The sequence below is a fragment of the Balaenoptera borealis genome (assembly GCF_965194805.1).
Source record: "Balaenoptera borealis genome assembly, chromosome: 2".
NCBI classification, from domain to species: domain Eukaryota; kingdom Metazoa; phylum Chordata; class Mammalia; order Artiodactyla; family Balaenopteridae; genus Balaenoptera; species Balaenoptera borealis.
This window is the reverse complement of record NC_138867.1, coordinates 17,710,203-17,732,248: the sequence shown is the minus strand read 5'-3', so window position 1 is coordinate 17,732,248 and position 22,046 is coordinate 17,710,203. Positions and strand designations below refer to the sequence as shown.

The window sequence follows — 22,046 nt, the reverse complement described above, 5'->3', positions numbered from 1 at the left end:
GCATTTTATGAGTAGCCGAAACCCCAGACACAGTCCAATGTGTGTATCAATGGACTGTGTTTGGAGGAAGAACTGTTGTCCAGTATCTTTAAAATTTAATTTAGAAATTTCTGCATTGAACAATAACTCTAGTCCTAAGGGACCATGGAAGATGGCAACAGAGTTGCAATTTTCTTGTTCTGGTCCATAGTTGGTTGAGTCGCCTGGCACCCACACCTTCATAAGGGCCTACATTTTTAGGAAAATAATTAATATTACATAAATATTTGGAAGCATCAATTTGGTTTTTCTACTTCTGATTTACATCATGTGTTTCAAATAGGTTGATGTCATGTCTTAAGATTTATTTATTTTTTTAATTAATTTTCATGGAAGTATAGTTGATTTATAATTTTATGTTAGTTTCTCCTGTACAGCAAGTTGAATCAGTTATATATATACATATATCCACTCCTTTTTAGATTCTTTTCCCATATAGGTCATTACAGAGTGTTGAGTAGAGTTCCCTGTGCTGTACAGTTGGTTCTTATTAGTTATCCATTTTATATACAGTAGTGGTCATATGTCAATCCCAATCTACCAATTTATCACTCCCCCCCTTTCCCCCTTGGTACCCATAAGTTTGTTTTCTACAACTGTGACTATTTCTGTTTTGTAAATAGTATCTTTTGTACCATTTTTTTTAGATTCCACATATAAGCAATATCGTATGATATTTGTCTTTCTCTTTCTGACATATATAAAATGGAATATTACTGAGCCATAAAAAAGAACAAAATAATGCCATTTCCAGTGACATGGATGGACCTAGAGATTGTCATACAGAGTGAAGTACATCTTAAGATTTAAATCATAAGTTATGAATTTGCCTAACCCAAACAACCCTCACCACTAGCATGTTGGAGACAACCAGAAAAATATATTATTTTATGGGAAAATGGAAAAATTTACTGTTCACCTGGTAACACTGAATTCAACCATGTGTGATAGAGATTATATGCATATTGGTTCCTATAAAGGGATGGAATTTATGTAATGACAGCCATGGATCTGTTTTGTCTACACTTTATCTTAATCTAGATCAAACTAAATCCTCACTGAAAATGTTCATCTGTAACTAGGTAATCATGAGCTCAGCGAAAACTCAATGGATCTCTCACTATTTCACTAAAAATAAGAAAAATAGTCTCAGTTTTGGAGGATGATTGGAAATATCATCCACAGTTTTCAATGAAAACGTATATAACAAAGACGATATAGAGTTGAAATAAGCTCAGCATCCATCTCTTTCTAAAATACAGAAGTAACTGGGGGAGATGATGTTCTAGGAAACTTTGACACTCTCACTTTAGCTTGAGGAGATTTGAGTTTTCAAATGTAAAATTCTTCCTTCTTCGATAAAGGTTAGGATTGATGTACTTTAACTTGTGATGGCATTTTAAGGCCCATTAGTTAAATGGGCATCTACATATTCTTTTCCATGTCCATTACTTAAGTTATTTAAGGTACAGTGAAAATATAACAAGATTATTCTGTTAAATAAAATGTTATACAACTATCTTTACATAGATTGGGTTAAGAAAAATTTAAATGGCGAGGATTTAGCTGACACCTGTGCCTTTTTGCACACCAAGACAGGTGACTGGAAAAAAGGAAATTGTGAAGTTTCTTCTGTGGAAGGAACCCTTTGTAAAACAGCTATCCCATACGAAAAGAAATATTTATCAGATAACCATATTTTAATATCAGCTTTGGTGACTGCTAGCACAGTAATTTTAACAGTTTTGGTAGCAGTCATTTGGTTCCTGTGCAAAAGAAATTTGGATTCTGGTTTCACGACAGTTTTTTCAACTGCACCTCAATCACCTTATAACGATGACTGTGTTTTAGTAGTTGCAGAGGAAAACGCATATGCTATTCAATTTGACTAAGATACTGGCAATCTCAGATTAAAACATCAAATACCTTGACAGTGACTCCTATACAAGATTTCAATATAAAACCTAACAGTGAAAAAAATAAAACTTCTAAATAAATTAAAAGAACACCTAGATCATCTGTCGACAGAGATGTATCATGTTACAAGCATAGGCTGGTTGTATAAGGTGGTATAAGAAGGCAGCTTCAGTCATCTAAACTTCCTTAGTCCCGGCAGCCTCTGTTCCACTGATAAATAGATGTTATTAACAGAGATTCTGTGGCGATGTTAGGAAACTGAAAAATAATAATTTAAAAACTAATAATCAGATATTTAGAACTCGAATAGGAAGCATTACTTAATAGATATTATACTCATTTGGGTTTAATTTTTAGCTATTTTGTACGATAAATTTCACTTTAATCTGGTCATGGCACCCTTGAATTTGCTTCTAGGTTATGGTTTTATTCCCTTTATAATATTCATGTATTAATCACATCAAACAATCACACCGAGGTATTTATTCCTCAGTTTTTACCAGATGGTGTATGTGTGTTTCACACTCTAGAAATCTTGATTAAATACAGTTTAGAAGACATCTAGTGTTGGCACCATTTATGATGTAGCTTTAAGCTACAAGAGGAAAAGGTAGAGTGAGAAATAGGCACAAAGATCTGAACTTTTTATTGAGAAAATATTGCTAAGAAGAAAACAAACAAAGAAAAGAGGGATAAGATATTTCACATACCATTTCAATATTAGGAATAGAAGTTTAAAGAGAGAATAAATGAGATGTTGGAATTATACCCATTTTAGTAAACATAGGGATCATAATACTCCAAAAAGCAAAACAGGTGCATGAGAATGCCGTGGACTTCCTGGTTGGAAGGCTGCGGGTAGTACTGGAATCAGCTTACATTATAATAAGAGGGAGCCTTTGATGGGAATCTGCTAGTGAAAAACATGTGATGACTAAACTGCTTACAAGTTAGAAGTAAACATTATTATTGCAATGGTTTTGTCTACGTATAATTGCATTTTTAGTAGCTAGAATAAGAGAAGAGACTTGAACAAACAAGTTCTCTCTGGGTTCAATCTCTCACTCCCTTCATGAGAGAAGAAATGAGATGGACTAGAGCATTACAATTTTTTTCCAATTTCCAAACATAGTAACTCATTGGAAGCTATCAGGAGGATTATCGTCTGACAAGGGACTTGAGTTTTTTTGTGTGCTTGTGTGTGGGTGTGTGGGTGTGGGTGTGATCTTATATATGTGAGGACTATGGACAACATCAAATACAGACGTGGATCTCAAAGGGCTTGGCTGACATTTAGCGGTTATGCTTATCAGGGGGAAATGGCTAAGAAGTATCCAAAGGGTTTATCCTTCAAACCTGGGGAAAAATGATGAATATACACCCAGTTCATTTATTGGGTATTGGAGAACTTGTCCTCTTTAACCAATTTTAAGGATGGGCAAGTAAAAAGCATTCAGTTCAAAAACGCATCCCCAGTCAACTCTTTCTTTCCGCAGTGCATTGCTTTGTTTTATTTTCCCATGACTTCACTCTAATTTCAGGGAAACCTTAAACTTTCTCTCTAATCTGATCATTGTCCTAAAGTCCAATAATATCTTTCTAGTTGTTCATTTAAAAAGCAGGGTGAATTTTTCTGCCTTGAGTCCTAATTCCATATATCTAAAAATGACAAATTAAAATAAGTTTTCAAATTTACCTCAGAATGTTTCACTGGATTCAATATTTGCATTCTCTTTGTGGAAAAAAAATCATTTTGTAGTAAATTGTTTTCTTTAGTGTTTAAACCATATTTGTAAGGACTGTAATAACATTATAAAGCATTTAGCTTTCATTTATTGGGATAATTAACATGTCATAATAATTATTTTCAGATGCTGTTTGTAGGAAACATGCTTACAGAGAACAGCCTTAATTTCTCTTATTCTGATATTTTAATAAAGAAACGGATTTTTAAGTCACAGCTGCAATTTTCAACTTCAGTTCTGAAAAGCAGTTTTTGTAATATATTTTTCCAAGCTATATATCTGATACATAATCTCAATTTTAATTTTCATTTGGTCTATTTACTAAGTATAAAAAGATTGATTTTACTCATCTAAGAAATTCAAAGTAAATTAAATAGTATGAAATAAATGTTAAATTAAAAAGTTTAAATTTTCTTACATATTATAACATTGCAGAATTAGGAAACCATAAAGTAGTATTTTGTAATATGCTAATATTAAATTGTGTTCTAAAATATCATATTTTATGTAAAACTGGTGACAGAATATTTTTTAAATTCCTAAGAAATTATATTAACATATGATCAAAAAATCATTGAATTTTGCTGTAAGTGAAACTATGATATTGGATGATTTTGAAATTTGCATATTAGAAAAAATGTCTCTATCCTAGTGCAAGCGTGAGTGAGTTTCTAGGAGGAGAGTAGAGGATTATAATTTTTGAGTCTAGATACAAAATAAGCCTGAATAAAGACACTGCAGCGACAGTGGATTTAGAATACAATGGCTTAGTATATAATACATTAAGATTGTAGGACCTTTAATATGACAGTGATGACTGGATATAGGTTTAGGGAGAAATTTTCTAGAATAACTCTCACTTTTTGGGTAAAACTGGACTTATTCCATTGTCATTAGTCCAAATACCCTCAACTAGGAATGTTTAAAGAGAAACCAATATTACTGTAGCAGGGAGGAAGGAAGATAGAGAAATCATTATGACTTTGGCTTTGAACTTGTTGAATGAGAGATTCTATGTGATCAGGTTGTAGTTGACAAATGTGTGGCAGAAATCAGGCCTGGAGATAGACTTGGGAGTTATGGCAGTAATTATTGTTGTCTGAGTGCCCTGCTGTAGTAATAATTTTATTCACAGTATTTCTTTTAATCTTCCAAACACTCTCATATGTTGAATTCTAATATCCCATTTTAAGAATGAACTCTCAGAGGGACATGGGTATAAAGATTGTTTCTCAAAATTTCCTCCAGAGTTACAAAGTGAAGTAGTAAATGTCAGAACTTCAACTCAAGTCCAGATCTGTCTTATGCAAATCCCATGTTACTGCCCTCTGAGATAGACAGTTCATATCCAGTATCTGGGAGAAATGGAGTGGCCAAAACAGAGCTCTAGGAAACATCCACATGAAAATTGCAGAAAAGAAAACCTGCAAAGAAAACAGAACTTTAAGAGGAAAACCAAGAAAGAGAGGAGTCACGAGAGAAGAGTGGAGTGGCAAATATGTACTATTTGTCAGTGAGATTGATTTTGAAGAAGAAGAAGAAAAAAGGAATGTACTGTGGAAGATGAAAACAATGATCAGCCATGGCATGTCACAAGTTTGCAAAGTAGAGTCGTCTAGTTATGTGGTAGGGAGAGACAGAAGATTGTCGAAAATGTTTTACCTTTTCAGGAAGTTTGCATGTGTCCTCCCGGGAAAGCTGGGTTTCATCCAAGTCAGAACAGCAAGCGCTCCGTGAGACTGCCTTCAAATTTAGGGACCTGATAAGTGAGCTTCCTAGTAGTGATGGACTTATATTTAATTAAAATGAATTAATTCTGATTTTTAATAAAGTAGGACAGTAATAAACATTAGTGAAAATAACTTTATCCTAAATGTGCTAATGTTTATTCAGAAGGTTATAACTATGATGGTCAAAAGGCTTAGGAATATAATTATGTCTGTGATGAGCACCATATTAGAGATTGATTAAAGATAAATCTAAGGTAAATGGAATAATATTAACCATTATTGGAGAGAGCCTGTTATTTATAATGGTGACTTTATGATATCTAATTTGAACAACTGCACAAGTTGATAACATTTTTCCCATTTTAACATTAGCAAATAATCTCATAGATGCTAAATAACTTGGTGTACAGATTCATTCAGCTAGGAAATTATAGAATTTTCCAATTCTATAATTGCAATTCCCAATTCTGGAGTTCGAATTTGGTTCTCCTTGGCTTGAAAGCCCATTTTTTCTAATATAACACAGGAAAAAACATCCTGATTCCTACGGAAATTTTAATTCTTTTTCACAAGTGCAACTCAGGTGTAACATAAAAGAAACTTATCTCCTGATTAAAATAGTTCAGTATTACTTTCATAAAAAGTTTTTAATGGAGAATGATACAGAACGTTCAACAAATTGAAATTTTAGAAATATACTGTTATAAGCCAGTGAGTCTTTGATGCATTAAGAACTCAGAGAACAATGCTATATTTCTATTTTTACTATATATCTTTATTTTACCTCTTATTCTGTAAGGGCAAATATCAAGCTTTTTGTAATAACTCCTACTATAATATTTATTGACTATTTAATTTTCCTATATGTTTAATTATATTTATAATTTCTTTGACTATTCAACTGTTTGTCATTAACTATGAATTCCACAAGTCCCTGTAACTCGGAATAATAAAGTAATATTCAAAGTTTTCTCAGTTTATATAATCATTTGGATATATGATTCTTGTAATCAATTTAAAAGTTCAGATCAATAAATCTGGATCTTTATTTTTCAACCCATAATGTGAACTCTCTCATCCAAAACTCCACCTTCTATATCACTGTGGTAGGTAGAATAATGTTCCCTGAAAAATGTCCATGTCCTAATGTCTTGAACCTGTGACTTTAAATTTGCTTGACAAAAAGGGCTTTGCAGATGTGATTAAGGTTATGAACTTTGAGATGGGAGATTATTCTGGATTATTTAAGTAGTGTTTCCCAGCTCTATTCTGAGAAGACAAGGAAAGCATGATCAGAGAGATACTGCACTGTTGGCTTTTAAGAAGGAGGGAGCAGTCCATGAGTCAAGGAATTAAAACCACTTCTAGAAATTAGAAAAGTCAAGGAAAAAGATACTTCATAAAGGAATGCGGCCTTGCCCACACTTTTATTTTAACCAGTGAGAACTATTCAGACTCTGACTGCAAGAATTATAAGATAATAAATTTATGTTGTTTTAAGCCACTGGGTTTGTGGTAATGTAGCAATAAAATAAATAATACAGCCACTGAAAAGCCTAGTACTATCATTTTTTAGCTCTTGAAAACCCTAGAATATGCCTCTTCTCCTATCAAGAATCACCTTGAATTTAGAAAACAGTGTGTGTGGCTATTGTGATCCATAGCCTGCCTCACACGTGATTCTCCATACTAGGCCATGGGCCTCGGCTGCTCTGTTGTTGCCGGTCTCCTGGGGCTCAAGACTTCATTTCTCTCTCCAGATAATCTCACTGCCCCGTGCAGGCACCGGAGGAGGCATATGTTGTGATGACCGTATTTACCTTTACTCTCCTGTCACTTCTAAGTTCCCATTATACTGCAGAAGGCTGTGTATTGGTGACTTTTGCTTAAGATTCTGTAGAACGTATCAAGAAAGCAATGCCATGTAGAGCAGGGACACCTTAAGAGACAGTATTAGATAGTCTCACAGCTTGCATTATGGTGTGTTTTATGAGCCTTTTTAATAAGTGTTAGCTATTACCATGCCTGAAAACCCTTCAGCCGTGCTACAACTTGAAATGTGTACTAGAAAAAAAAAAGAAATGTGTACTAGATAAATGTTTTGTCTTTATCCTCAGATACCAAACTCTACCCTCAACTCCTCTTGTCTCTAATCATTCAGCTGAAAGCCATTTAGTTCTTATTGCAACCTCGACTTAAATTTTGCACAGACCAATGAAAGAGACATTCTAAATCAAAGGATTAGTATTCTGTTCTATAAACTTAACAATTAAATAAACTGTAAAAGTTTTATAATTGTATTTTTTAAATAAATTCTGTATGTATCAAATTTCTAAGCAATACATATCCAAGTACCATGTGGTCCTGTAAGTCAAAGTTTATATTATATTATATTATATTATATTATATTATATTATATCATATTGTATTAGTAAAAGATTATATTATATATCTATATGCTTTTCAGTTTCAGAGAATATTCCCAAGTTTTGGGTTCTATTTTTTTCTCCTAATTACAAACATAACGATAGAACCTACAGGGGAGTTTTTAAAATGAAATAGGTAAATGCATAGTGTTCAATAGTATTCACATTTCTTTCCCTTTCCTCATTGCATTTCTTTCACATCTTTCCTCCTTTTACTCCTTTGATCTCAAGAATATACACTTTGCTGATCTTTGCTCCTACATTTTAGTCATGGTCAGGTATGTGATGACTAATAAGCAATGACAGAATTTCACATTTTCATGATTTGCATTCTGGATTGTTTCAATGGATGAAGGCGGGGGAACATTTCTTAAAGAAGATTTCATTGCTTCCAGTGCCAAGAACATGGAAAGATAAGAAACTAATAGTATATCTACTTTGTTTCTTGAAATTTTTCAGGGGTATAAAGAGAGCCAAAAATAGAAATTACTGTAATTATAGTTCAAAGAAGGTGATATCTCACCTTATTGGGAGGGAATCAGAAAGATTGTTTGAAGGAAAGCAAGGCACATCTATAGATAAGATTCAATAGCTAGAAATAAGCGAAAGAGCAGATATAGAAAAACAATGTTAGCAATGAAAATAAGAGATTCAAAAACAAGCAACCTGTATATGATACAAGGTAGTATCCAAATTCATATGAAAGTTAAAGATTGATAAATCCTTGACAAGTCCCTTTTTCATGACCCTTGTAGCTAGCCCAAACCTTTGGCATGAGTCTCCCTCCCTCCTGAGCTTTCTTTTCATTCTCAACAAAAGCCCTTCTTCACAATTCATGGAGAAAATTATGACCATCAGGAAATATTTCCTTCAGCCTTCTAGTTCTCTACTTACACAGTTATAGGTAATCCTATCCCATTGTAAATACTCTGGCAAATATTACTTTCTAATTGCCAAATCCAGTATATACATATCTTCTTTTGCTTACCATATGTCTCTGTTTTTTACAACTTGACTCTTTCTTTCTGGAAGCTTTCTGCTCTCTTGAATTCTTTGCCCTCACACTCTGTTTTTCTTCTAAGTTTTTAACATTTTTTTTTTCAGTTTTCTTTCCTACATCTGCTTGTACAAGTGAGAATTCACCAGAACTCTAATTTTGAGGTCCACCTCTTCTTTCTTTTTTTAAATTTATTTTTTATACAGCAGGTTCTTATTAGTTATCTATTTTATATATATTAGTGTATATGTGTCAATCCCAATGCCCCAATTCATCCCACCACCACCACCCCCACTTTCCCCCTTTCTGTCCCTATGTTTGTTCTCTATTTCTGCCCTGCAAACCAGTTCATCTGTACCATTTTTCGAGGTTCCACATATATGCGTTAATATACGATATTTGTTTTTCTCTTTCTGACTTCCTTCACTCTGTATGACAGTCTCTAGATCCATCCACATCGCTACAAATGACCCAATTTCGACCCTTTTTATGGCTGAGTAATATTCCATTGTATATATGTACCACATCTTCTTTATCCATTCGTCTGTTGATGGGCATTTAGGTTGCTTTCATGACCTGGCTATTGTAAATAGTGCTGCAATGAACATTGGAGTGCATGTGTCTTTTTGCATTATGGTTTTCTCTGGGTATATGCCCAGGAGGTCCATCTCTTCTTGCACTAAATATTCCTCCCTGAATTGTTGTCCAAAACTGATGACACCAACTGACACTAAAATTCAATCATGTCCAAATTTAAACCTCACCACACATAGTTCTTTGGAGCTCTAGATCTACACATAGAATATCCAACCTGAATCTCTCTCCCAAGGATCTAGTGACATTCTACTCATTATTTGGGAACCACCTTGTACGAAGCTAAATCTTGTTAATACGGTCACGGTCTTTAAAAAATTTACTAGTTTACATCTTTGTAGTATAATAAGAAAGAGGCAAACTTTCTGTTAGCTATTAACATCCAATATTAGTATGATGTTAATTTCTAGAGTAGGGAACAACTTTTGACCTGCTAGATTATGTGTAGCAGTATAATACCTCATATTAAATATTGTATTCCCTGGATGTGGTGTAGTGAGGGAAAACCAATTGGAAAAGTTTCTTGTCAGGTTCATAATCAGTCCCTCTAAAGAAGGTAAAAAATTGTGTTTTGTCTTCACATGACCCAACTTTAGTGGCCACGAGTTGGATTGGTGGTTTGAAGCTTATCAGTTTCAAGGAGTTCAAATTAAACCTAGCCAGAGAAGAGAGAATACAAAAGAAAAAAATAATAATAATTTCCTTCTTATGCCTCTGACATTATATATCTTATGAGCTATTAAACTTAAAAAGTACTGAATCATGTAATACATAGGGAAACATAAATATGTTAATATATATAATTAAAGATTACTGATAGCAACATAAAAAATAAATACTTCATTTACTTCGTTAGCTGATCTTTCTGTTAAAGTTTTTTAAATTATTCATTCATTCAATGTCTGTTAATAGTATATATATTGGGTATTTAATTAATATATGTTGACCAAATTCATTCTTAAGTCCAATATCACTTTATATATGAAAAGAAGTACCTTAAAATTATGCAAGCATTCTCTTCCAAAATTTCACCTTAGCAGTCCTTAAAAGTTCTCATATGACCGTCATCAACCTGAGCCTGTGAAGTTAGAAATAAAAAGTGATTAAAAAGAAGTTTGTTGCTGACCTGATGGTACGTATTCTCTCATTTTTGTGAGTCTATTAAAGTTTGAAACCTTGCCGAGTTTGATGACACTGTGAGATACCACCACTGAGAAAAGCAGAGCAGGGCAATTGGGTGGTTTATACAGACAGAACTAAAAATAAAGTGAAATATTTCCCATCACTGTGTTCAGAGATTGCATGGGTGAAAATTACCAATTTTATTGACTCGAGTTTCTTACCCAAGACTGCCATGTCTTTCACTTTTAATGTAGTGGAACCTGTTTGAAAGGAAAGAGAGAAGTTTCAAAAGTAGAGACAAGTGATACTACAAACTGATTTACTGGAATCTAGCTGGCACACAAACTGGGTCCCTTATTGACAGTGACTGGTCTGTGCTCTTGAATTAACTTTTTGTAACCCCTTGGTGTCTTCTATTTGAGTTATAACAATAAATCTGCTAAATGCTCTGAAATTCTGCATCTTAAAAATACTTTGTTTTGTATGATTTTGAGGAGCTGAAAGGCATCTAAATTTAGGCACACTGAAATCACTTCAAAATAAACAATGCTATATTCAACATGTGTTTGGCTGAAATAGGAATTCACATGTTTTAATTGGCTCTGGATTCAAAGAATTATTTATTTTAAAAAATGTGATTGACATAATGACTAAGTATAAAGCCATGAGCAAAAACTCAACCTTTATTTCTTTATATATTCAAAAGGGATTGCACTAAAATCTATTCTTTTACTAAAATATGAGTCTTTAAAATCTTGAGTTATTGTGATCTGTTGTTCTCTTTAAGTGTTTGAAATAAATCTGAGATTTAGTATTTTTCCCTGTAAGGTAAATTCTCAAGGTACGTATTATCTTTGCACTTATGTGAAATAAAAACATAAATTGATAAATTTATTAATTAAATATATTGGTAGAATTTTATTACTAAGGAGGAGACTAAATATATGCATTCTTCTTTCAGTTCCCAAATCTCTGAAATTTAGAAGGCTTCCTTAAATTATGTTGTAATGTATGGCTCTCAAAGTCACATGGAATCTCAGCTTTTATCATCCTGACTTTAATCCATGAAATAAAGCAACAAGAGATGAAATATATTCAACAATTTATTTTTATTTATCTTCATAGTGCAGAAAAAAAAGATATCTTCTTGCCTATTATTTTCAGAAAGTGTATGTATAAAATCTGTTACATCAGTGATTGAAGGGATATACAAATTATTCTATCAGTATTTGAAAAACAGTGGGTTCTCTTAATTATTTTAAAATTGAAAAGTATCATTACGTTTAAAATATAATTGGTATCTATTTAGAAATTCCAAAACACTTTAATAATCATTGTATAAAACATCATTAAATTCCTAAGCAAGGAGCAGCTATTAGCCATTTTATTACTCATATCATGACCAAACTTTTATCACCAACTAAAACTGTGATATTACTAAAAAGTTTACTCTTACTTTCATTCATCACGATTAATACCTCAAATCATGGAAGACTAACATGGGGAAAAATCTGTCTGATTTTAAAACACAAAAATTTGTGTATATATGTTTAAATTTTTAAAATCAATTCTATGCAGGTAAATTTAAAAACATGTAAGGGAAATTCCCTGGGGTTATAAACATAAAAAGGGAATGGATTGAGTGATAGTCATATAAGTTGATGCTGCAGCTGTAAATGGCCCAATTACATATTTTGCTTCTCTTGGTAATTGAGAAGTTGTTTTTTCTGCCCATAAAAACATATCACATGAAATCTTATTTTTGTATGAATTAAAAGCATGGACCTGGAACCTGAACATAAAGTCAAGACTCATGAAGTTATACAACCTTAGACAAAAACAAAAATATTCCTGCTAGCACAGAAAAAGCACCATAATATTTAGCTTTATTTGTCTGAGGTTTAGGTAAGGAAAAATGTTTCTACTGAGAATTGTAACCAGGATTACAATTACAAGGATTAATTTGATAGTAATCATGTGGTCTGAAAATCCAAAGCCAAGAACGTAACAACAGAAGAAATGGTTTTAGGATAATGACATCCTTTTGATGTCTACTACAGACAAGCATACTATAGGAAACTCCTCTGAAACAACAACATGCAATCTTAACTGTACATGATTTCTGCAGAGATACTCCTGAATGCATACCAATTTAGAGTCAGCAGACAAAACAAACAGTAGGATTATGTGTTCAAAAAGTTGCATTTTAAAACTATTAGATGTAAACATTTTAAAGACATCATCACAGACCCTACAGATTAAAAATTTTTTTAATATGTTAGAAAATATTTATGCAAGTAAATTCGAGCATTTAGATGAAATGGATGGATTGCTACTTAAATATAACTTACTATTAGAAGGAAAATAAAACATCTGTAAAACTCTTTATTTATTAAAGAAATTGAATCTTTAATTGAAAACATACTTATACAGACTCTTTATGCCTAGAGAGCATCCCAAGGTAAAGTCTTCTGAACTGTTAAGGAAGAAATAACCCAAACTTACAAAAACTGTTCCAGAAAATTAAAAAAAAAAACTTTTTCTGATTATTTTTGTGAGCCTTGAAATTAAAATTTAACAAAGATATCGCAAGGAATAATAACTACAGGCCAATCTCTCCAGTGAACATAAATAGAAAAATTGCAGTCAGAATAATGGCCTGTGGAATTAAAAGATATACAAAATGACATTACATCATGTTTGCAGTAGATTTATTTCAGAAATGCTTGGATGTTAAAACATGTAAAACTAATGTTATTTATCACAGTGAAAAATACAAAAGAATATAATTACAACAACTTAATAAATTTTTGGAGCAATTAAACCCATTAATGAGGACAAAAAAACAAAACCCCAAAGTCTCAGCAAACCAAGGGTAATTTTTCTTAAACTGATAAAAATATATAAAAAATAACTGACAGCACACAGCATATTTAATGCATAATTTTGAAAACCTCTAATATCATGAGTGAGATATGAATGTTCTCTAGTAGCAATTATGGAAAAAAGTGTACTGGAGAAAAGAAGAGAAAGGGAAATTTCTCCCAGCAGCCTCAGGAGCAGTGGATTAAATCTCCACAATCACCTTGATGTACCCTGCATCTGTAGAATACTGGAATAGACAACGAATCATCCCAAAATTGAGGTGATGGACTTTAGGAGCAACTGTAGACTTGGGCTTCCAGGGTCTTGGCACTCTGGCCAGGTGTCAGGCCTGTGCCACTGAGGTGGCAGAGCCGAGTTCAGGAAATTGCTCCACCAGAGACCTCCCAGTTCCATGTAATATCAAACTGCAAAAGCTCTCCCAGAGATCTCCATCTCAATGATAAGACCCAGCTCCACTCAACAACCAGCAAGCTAAAGTGCTGGACACCCTATGCCAAACAACTAGCAAGACAGGAACACAACCCAACCCATTAGCAGAAAGGATGCCTAAAATCATAATAAGCTCACAGACACCCCAAAACACAACACCAGACGTGGTCCTGCCCACCAGAAAGGCAAGATCCAGCCTCATCCACGAGAACACAGGCACTAGTCCCCGCGACCAGAAAGCCTTCACAAGCAACTGAACCAATGTTAGCAACTGGGGGAAGACACAAAAAACAATGGGAACTATGAACCTGCAGCCTGCGAAAAGGAGACCCCAAACACGGTAAGTTAAGCAAAATGAGAAGGCAGAGAAACACACAGCAGACGAAGACCAAACAAATGAAGAGGAAACAGGCAGTCTACCTGAAAAAGAATTCAGAGTAATGATAGTAAAGAGGATCCAAAATCTTGGAAACAGAATGGAGAAAATAAAAAAACGTTTAACAAGGACCTAGAAGAACTAGAGCAAACAAATAATGATGAACAACACAATAAATGAAATTAAAAATTCTCCAGAAGGAATAAGTAGCAGAATAACTGAGGCAGAAGAATGGATAAGTGACCTGGAAGATAAAATAGTGGAAATAACTACTGCAGAGCAGAATAAAGAAAAACGAATGAAAAGAATTGAGGACAGTCTCAGAGACCTCTGAGACAACATTAAACAAAGGAACATTCGAATTATAGGGGTCCAGAAGAAGAAGAGAAAAAAATAAAAGGGACTGAGAGAATATTTGAAGTGATTATAGTTGAAAACTTCCCTAGTGTGGGAAAGGAAATAGTTAATCATGTCCAAGAAGCGCAGAGAGTCCCATACAGGATAAATCCAAGGAGAAACATGCCAAGACACATATTAATCAAACTACCAGAAATTAAATACAAAAAAATATACATTAAAAGCAGCAAGGAAAATCAACAAATAACATACAAGTGAATCACCATAAGGTTAAAAGCTGATCTTTCAGCAGAAACTCTGCAAGCCAGAAGGGTGTGGCAGGACATACTTAAAGTGATGAAAGGGAAAAACCTACAGCCAAGATTACTGTACCCAGCAAGGATCTCATTCAGATTTGACAGAGAAATTAAAACCTTTACAGACAAGCAAAAGCTAAGAGAATCCAGCACCAACAAACCTGCTTTACAACAAATGCAAAAGGAACACTCTGTCATACAGAGTGAAATAAGTCTGCCAGAGAAAAACAAATACCGTATGCTATTCCACATATATATGGAATCTAAAAAAAAAAAATGGTGCTGAAGAACCTAGGGGCAGGACGGGAATAAATTCACAGACGTAGAGAATGGACTTGAGGACACAGGGAGGGGAAAGCATAAGCTGGGACGAAATGAGAGAGTAGCATGGACATATAAACACTACCAGTTGTAAAATAGATAGCTAGTGGGAAGCAGCCACATAGCACAGGGAGGTCAGCTCGGTGCTTTGTGACCACCTAGAGGGGTGGGATAGGGAGTGTTGGAGGGAGACACAAGAGAGAGGAGATATTGGGATATATGTATACGTATAGCTGATTCACTTTGTTATAAAGCAGAAACTAACACATCATTGTAAAGAAATCATACTCCAATAAAGATGTTTAAAAAAAAAGAGGAATGAAATATCAGGTAAAACAGTGAATAAAATACCACATTCCCTTGGGAAAAAAAAAAATGGGGAAACCAACTGAGTTTGGAAAAAGTTATGTAAAAAAAAAAGTATACTGGAGATTCTAGCCAACACAATAATGCAAAGAAATAAAATAAAATCTGCAAGGACTTGGAACCAAAGAAATAAAAACACCATTACCCCGAAGTATGAATGTGCATGTAGAAAATCTAAAATACTTTATACATAAATAGACTAAATTATAAATTTGTGCTTCCTTGTTTTGTCTTGATTTGTATAACTTATTTCCAATATGTATTTGGAAATTCATATGTCCAAGAATAATAAAGGCTTACTTGATGAACAAAGTGAGGGGTCAGAATTTGTCCTCCCAGGTATTAAAGGGAAATAATTAAGTGGGTGTGGCATTGATGAAGAAAGGCCAGTAACAATGACAAAATGGAACACAATGCTATACTAAGATATATGAGAGATCAATGTTAAAATTTGGATATTATTATTATTATTATTATTAGTTCTTCTCCTGGGGCATATTCCTATAAATGGATTTGGTTTTTAAATTGTGCTTACCTTCCACTTTACCTAAACTACCAAATTACTCTACAAATAGTTTGTGACAAGTCACCTATCCATGAGTAATGAAGTAGAACCCATATTTCACAATATTCTCAGCAATGCTTATAATGCTGAAATTTAATTATTAGGTCTTTAATCATTCAAAAATGACATATTTTTGTTTTAAATTAAACTTCATACTTCATTGGCCATTTTGGTCTCTGTTGTTGTGGCTATTCATATATTACTTTGCTTTTTTTGCCTAAGAAAGGATTCTTTGTTTTGCTTATTGATTTGAACAAATCTTTATTTTTCTGATAAAAGTAATAATGATTTTTAAAAATTTTCTTCCATAATTTGAGTTGGATTCATGATTTACTTCTGATGTCTTTCATTGTATAGAGTTTTATATTTAATATAATTATATATCAACATTTGTGTTATAGATTAAAATGTTTATTACTAAGAAATGCTTTTCTACTATAAAGATATTCTCTTATGCCTCTTCTAAAATGTTTAGTTTTTTTCACTTTTTATGAGGATAATTTTAAACTGTAAAAAATTTTAACATTTATGAGGATAATCTACCTAGAATTGAATATTATAAGAGGGAAATAAATACGGTACTTTATTTCTATATGGATAACCTGTTACCTAAGTACAATTCATAGAATAGTCCTTTACCCACTTATTTTTTTCAACTTTTCACTGAGGACTGACACACAGTAAGAAAAATATTCATGTCACAGAGCGCAGTTCACTGATTTTTCACAAACTGAAAGAAAATACATGCAATGAGAAAAAGATCAAGAACTATGAATTACTAGAGCCAGAATGTTAATGTAGTACATATTTTCTTCTCCTCAAATTAAAAACAACCCAAATGCTCCTCAACAAATTGAATGGATAAATAAATAGAGGTTCATGCTTGAACTAGAAGATTATAGGGTAGATAAGATGAATAAGCTAAATTCCCCTAAATCAACATAAATAAATCTTAAAGAAAATATATTGTTGACAAAAAAGAGAAAGTCACAAAAGGATAGAATATATATATATATATATATATACATATATATATATATATATATATAAAGTTTGAAATCATGCCAATGTTATACTTAAAAAGTAAACATAAAAGGAACATGGTAATGATAAACCCAAACCAAGTTAATGATTATCTCGTTAACATTTTATTTACAAAATTATTGTTTTAAACTCTGAGATTTAAAAATTTTACTCTTTGCTGTTTCCTAACATGAAGGTTTAATGCCATATATTTTTATCTAAATTTTTCATTAACTATACTACTAATTTTAATAGATAGTGCTTACATTAATTTATGGTTTTGGAAGTTTTGTAAATAATTTGAGTTTTAGCTTATGGTTTTTCAGTTTTTATATTTCTAATTAATTTCTGCATTGTTCACAATTATTGATTCAAAAATTTATTAATAATTCAATGTATTGGATTTATACAGAATATTTTATATAACATTTATTTTGGGAATTAAATAAGAATTTTTGTATAAAGTTTCATAAATATAAGAAATGTTTTTAAATAGAATATTTTCTCTTTTTTGGGTGAACAGTTTATTTAAATATTTATTCAATCAAGCTTATGAATATGTTTTTTAAAATGTCTTTACCTATTTTAGTGTATTTTAAATTTATTATTTCCTATCCAATTCTACCCAGATTAAAATTTTCTATGAATATGAATATTTTTAAGCAATTATACAAGGTTCTGATTTATGTTTTATAAACATAAATGTATATATACTATGTTACTAGGTATATATACAGGTTTATGATTGTTGTATTCTCTGTTCTTTATTTTAATGAATTATCATCCCTATCACTATTTTACATCCATTTTGTCTTTAGTTACATTGCTATTCTAGAAATAAAAACTCAGAGGCTATTTATCAAAATATTGACTTTTGCAGATTCTTTTTATCTCTTTTCAAAGACGTTTAAATGTATTTTACACATACTCATTCTGTATATTGCCTCACCTTATTGTTCTGTGGTTTCAGTGATTTGCTTGATTACAGAATTAACCACAATATCAATGGTCACTGAATACCTCCTCTGGGTCGGGCACTGCTCTTATGTGCAGTCAACCAAATCAAAAATCTTTGCTCCTATGAACTTGTGTTCCAGTGTAGAAAACAGACAAGAAATGACATGGGCAATGAAAAAATAGAATATGCCTGATCATAATAAAAAATAAGTGGAAAAATAATTCAGGGAAAGGAGATAAGAAGTGTCTATTATGGCATTGGGGGCTCCAAATTTAAGTAGGGTGGCTAAGACACTACACTGAAAATATAATGTTTTAGGAAAGACCTACTCTTCTTGCTAAGGCAAGAGATATGCGAGGTAAGGTGCCCAATCAAAGGGCACAGAAAGCGCAAAGGCCTTGACCCAGGGAACAAGCCTGAAGTGGAACACAGTCAAGTCACATGTAGCTTCCTTGCTGCTTTCCTTGTGTCTTTATCGGAAGCTCTTTAATACTGAATTCAGGTAGCTCAGTCGTAGCACTCAAACCAGCAAGGATTTGACATAGTCTCCTCAAAATTATCCAGATGTGGTGGGTGTAGCTGTAAGATTTCACCATGAGCCATGTGGGCTCAGCTCTTGCTCACCAGCCTTGCTTTCAGAACGTCTGCCTTTTACCATCTGGGTTTTCTCTATCTTCCTGTTGACCTCGCATATACATTTAACCTTTACTTTATTTATCACTTCAATCAATTTTGTTGACTAAAAATTTATAGTAACATTTTTCAACTTACTTTTCCACTTAAAAGTATTTTAAAACTTTTTCATAATATAGTTTTAATAACTACAAATTAACCCATCACAGACATATCAAAATTTACTTAAATTGTCATGTCATTGGCCGTAATATGCATACAAGGGAAATAAATAAACTATTGAGATCTCTTGAATTTTTAAAGGACTCAGTAAAAACACTTCTTTAAGCCGCCTGGGACACAAACATAGGAGTCTGACTAATAGAGGAATAAGTGGCTATTTTTACTGATGAAATTGATATAAGGGTAAATCATTTTTACCCAGAGGCTAGGGCCTTTGCCCTTAAGGTCACACATCACCACAAGCAGGCCAGAAAACATTCTCTCTGCAGGTAAGAGATCTCCAAAGAAATGGGAGAAGATGTATACTAAATTATGCATACTAATTCTCTTCTCCCCAAATCAACCACCAGGAAGGATAATGGGGCTTGAAACCAGAAGTGATTCTCTAGAGAACCTCCATCTACACAGAAATATGAAGCCCGGGGAAAAGAACGTCCCTCCTACCCAGAGCCCATTGTTTAGGAATTGTGAGAGGTATTTTACATTAAAATGTCCCTACATTTATCCTATTGAGTAGTTTTTGCTCTGAATATTAATGAATATACCAATTTAAATGACCAGAATACTTAAACTGTAATTTAACATCAACACTCAGAATAATGGTAATTCCTGCAATTTCCTCAAGACCAATGAGTAAGTGATTGAGTTTTGGATAGACAGTGTGATTTACACAGATTGGAAGGAAGAAAAAAAGGAAACTACCTCAGATATAAAATCACTTTTCTTCTCTTAGGAGAAAGAAAATTGATTACAGCTTTGAGATAACAGTTTTTCCTGTTTCTATTCTTCAAGTCTTGAAAAATCCCAGCTACCACTTTCAGCCACAGGATCAATATAAATTAAGAACTGAATAGAGAGAGATTTTGATTTTGATACACTTGTATTCCTGTTATTGTCTTCTTACATACACATGCACCTTATTTTCATGTGCTTTGAGTTTCAGGATTTAACAAATAATGATCCTAGATGCCCAGTTAAATGTGAATGTTGGACATGTAATTTTAAAATAGAAGTACATCCCAAATATTTACACAGATGTTCACCAAATCATGAACAATTATCTATTGTTACCATGTCACAAGCAATATTTGGGATATACTTATACTTAAAAAGTGTAATATTTAATTAAAATTCAAATTCACCCAAGCAGCCCAGATTTTATCTACTAACTTGTATTGGTCCACTGTTCTGGTCTGGAAATTACACATGGAAATGGAAAAACCTTATTACACTTAAAAGTGTCTACACATTTAATCAAATACAGTACTTTCTTAACAAAGCCTGTAACTTTATAATAAGTTTCTAATAAATTTAACTTTAAAATAAGTTAAAACAATAGGAACTTTTAATAGCATTTGTCTATTTTCCTAATCTGCATCTAATCAATGTCAGTATACTTTCCTATATTTTTATTAGAAAATAAAATAGTGTCTGCTTTGAGTAAACATTGACTCCAGCATACTACCTGTTCTGTCAAGTTTACTTTGCTAAGGTTTTATTTTTTCCATGAAAAAATAAAGTCCCAAATCTCAGTTTAATCTTAACTGCCAGTTAACCAATATGTAACACAAAGTATGCTATTATGGTATAGGACATAATAGGAAATGATCAAAGATTGTTTCAGCTACAATGATAGAGTGAAAATATACTGTTACTAGTAACTACTTTCTATTTACAATTTACTAACTTTTCCAGATAGTAAACTTTCTCAATAGTATATAAATGTATATCTACAAACATTTAGAAACAAAACAAAAATAACAGACAGATCTGCCCTCAAAAAAAAAATCAATGATTTCTTTAACACCCCTAACATATAGGCTTTTAGTACAGAGAAACAAATAGCAATATCAGGGAAAGAAGAAAGTAAATGATATGGTTTGGGATTTGGTGCAGGTTAATTGTGAAATATCTAACATACCTTCTGCATTTTGTAATACTCTAATATATGGAGATTTAATATTTTAACTAGATCATGTTAATAGCAACAGACATATTTTAAAGAAATCTTCTTCTTTTAAAAACAATGCATTTCTTTCAAGTTGACCTGAAGGGCCAGCAATAGATGATTAAATTGTAGAGATTAATTAGTTAAGTTTGATAATTTAAGGCCACTTTTATACTTTGAAATAAGGGCCTCAGAGATTATCTAACACATTTTTCTACAAAGAGAAAAGAACATATTTATAAAAATAAAAACTCACGGTTATCCAATAAGCAGGTGGTTTTGAATTATGTTAAATATAAATAGATTGAAGGCATGTAAGTACCTGTAGCTTAGATGTTTTATTTCATTTTTATTATTAATGAAAACAAGCCCTTCCTTGATTTTTCAACAGACGTGTAACAAGTATGGGTATGTTTTAACAACCTGTTTATAAGTCTGTGAAGAACAAATGATGAAAGACAGAAATGGAAACAGCAGATGAGATGGATTTGCTTGCCTTGTATTTCCAAATTTTAGTTTGGCAGTGATATTTTCAAGTTTCTGATGCCTGGGTATGTTTTCCTTTCTGGAGATTTGAATGTGAGGTTTATATTCAAGGGATAATCAAGCAATAAATGCTGAAGGTAAAATTTCATACATTCCCAAGCATATAAATTATTTTCTTCAAAATCCCTTCATTTTCAGGAGATGACTATAGGCATTTATACCTATTAAGCCCAGGGGGCTTCTGGTCCACTTACATTACACTCTTTGGTTAGAGTTTTCTTATCTCTGGAAACAAATTGAAAAAATTCAATTAAGTTCATCATGTCTCTTACCACCAGAAAAGGAAATTAAAAGTAATTTTGGCTGATATTTTAAAGAAGTTTTGCTTAACAAATATAATATGTGAAGTAACTCTCATTATGCATTTTGTTTATGGGCTTCACTAATTAATTACCTAATTAACAATGTCAAACTATTAATCTCTACCCCTTGAGTCAGAGTTTAGACATCTTTAGTGAGCTCCATTCAATGAAGTAACTAATATCTCATATACTTTCTCCACATGAGATAATATAAGTGAACACACAGTTGTTGTCATCAGGGAATATAT

At 32.5% G+C, this 22,046-nt stretch overlaps 1 protein-coding gene across 14 annotated transcripts in view; it reads right to left on the bottom strand.

Annotated features, from left to right (window-relative positions):
- The window catches only part of LOC309623713 (uncharacterized protein), a 244,439-nt gene that overhangs the window by 40,885 nt on the left and 181,508 nt on the right, over nt 1-22,046 (bottom strand). The window lies entirely within an intron of this gene.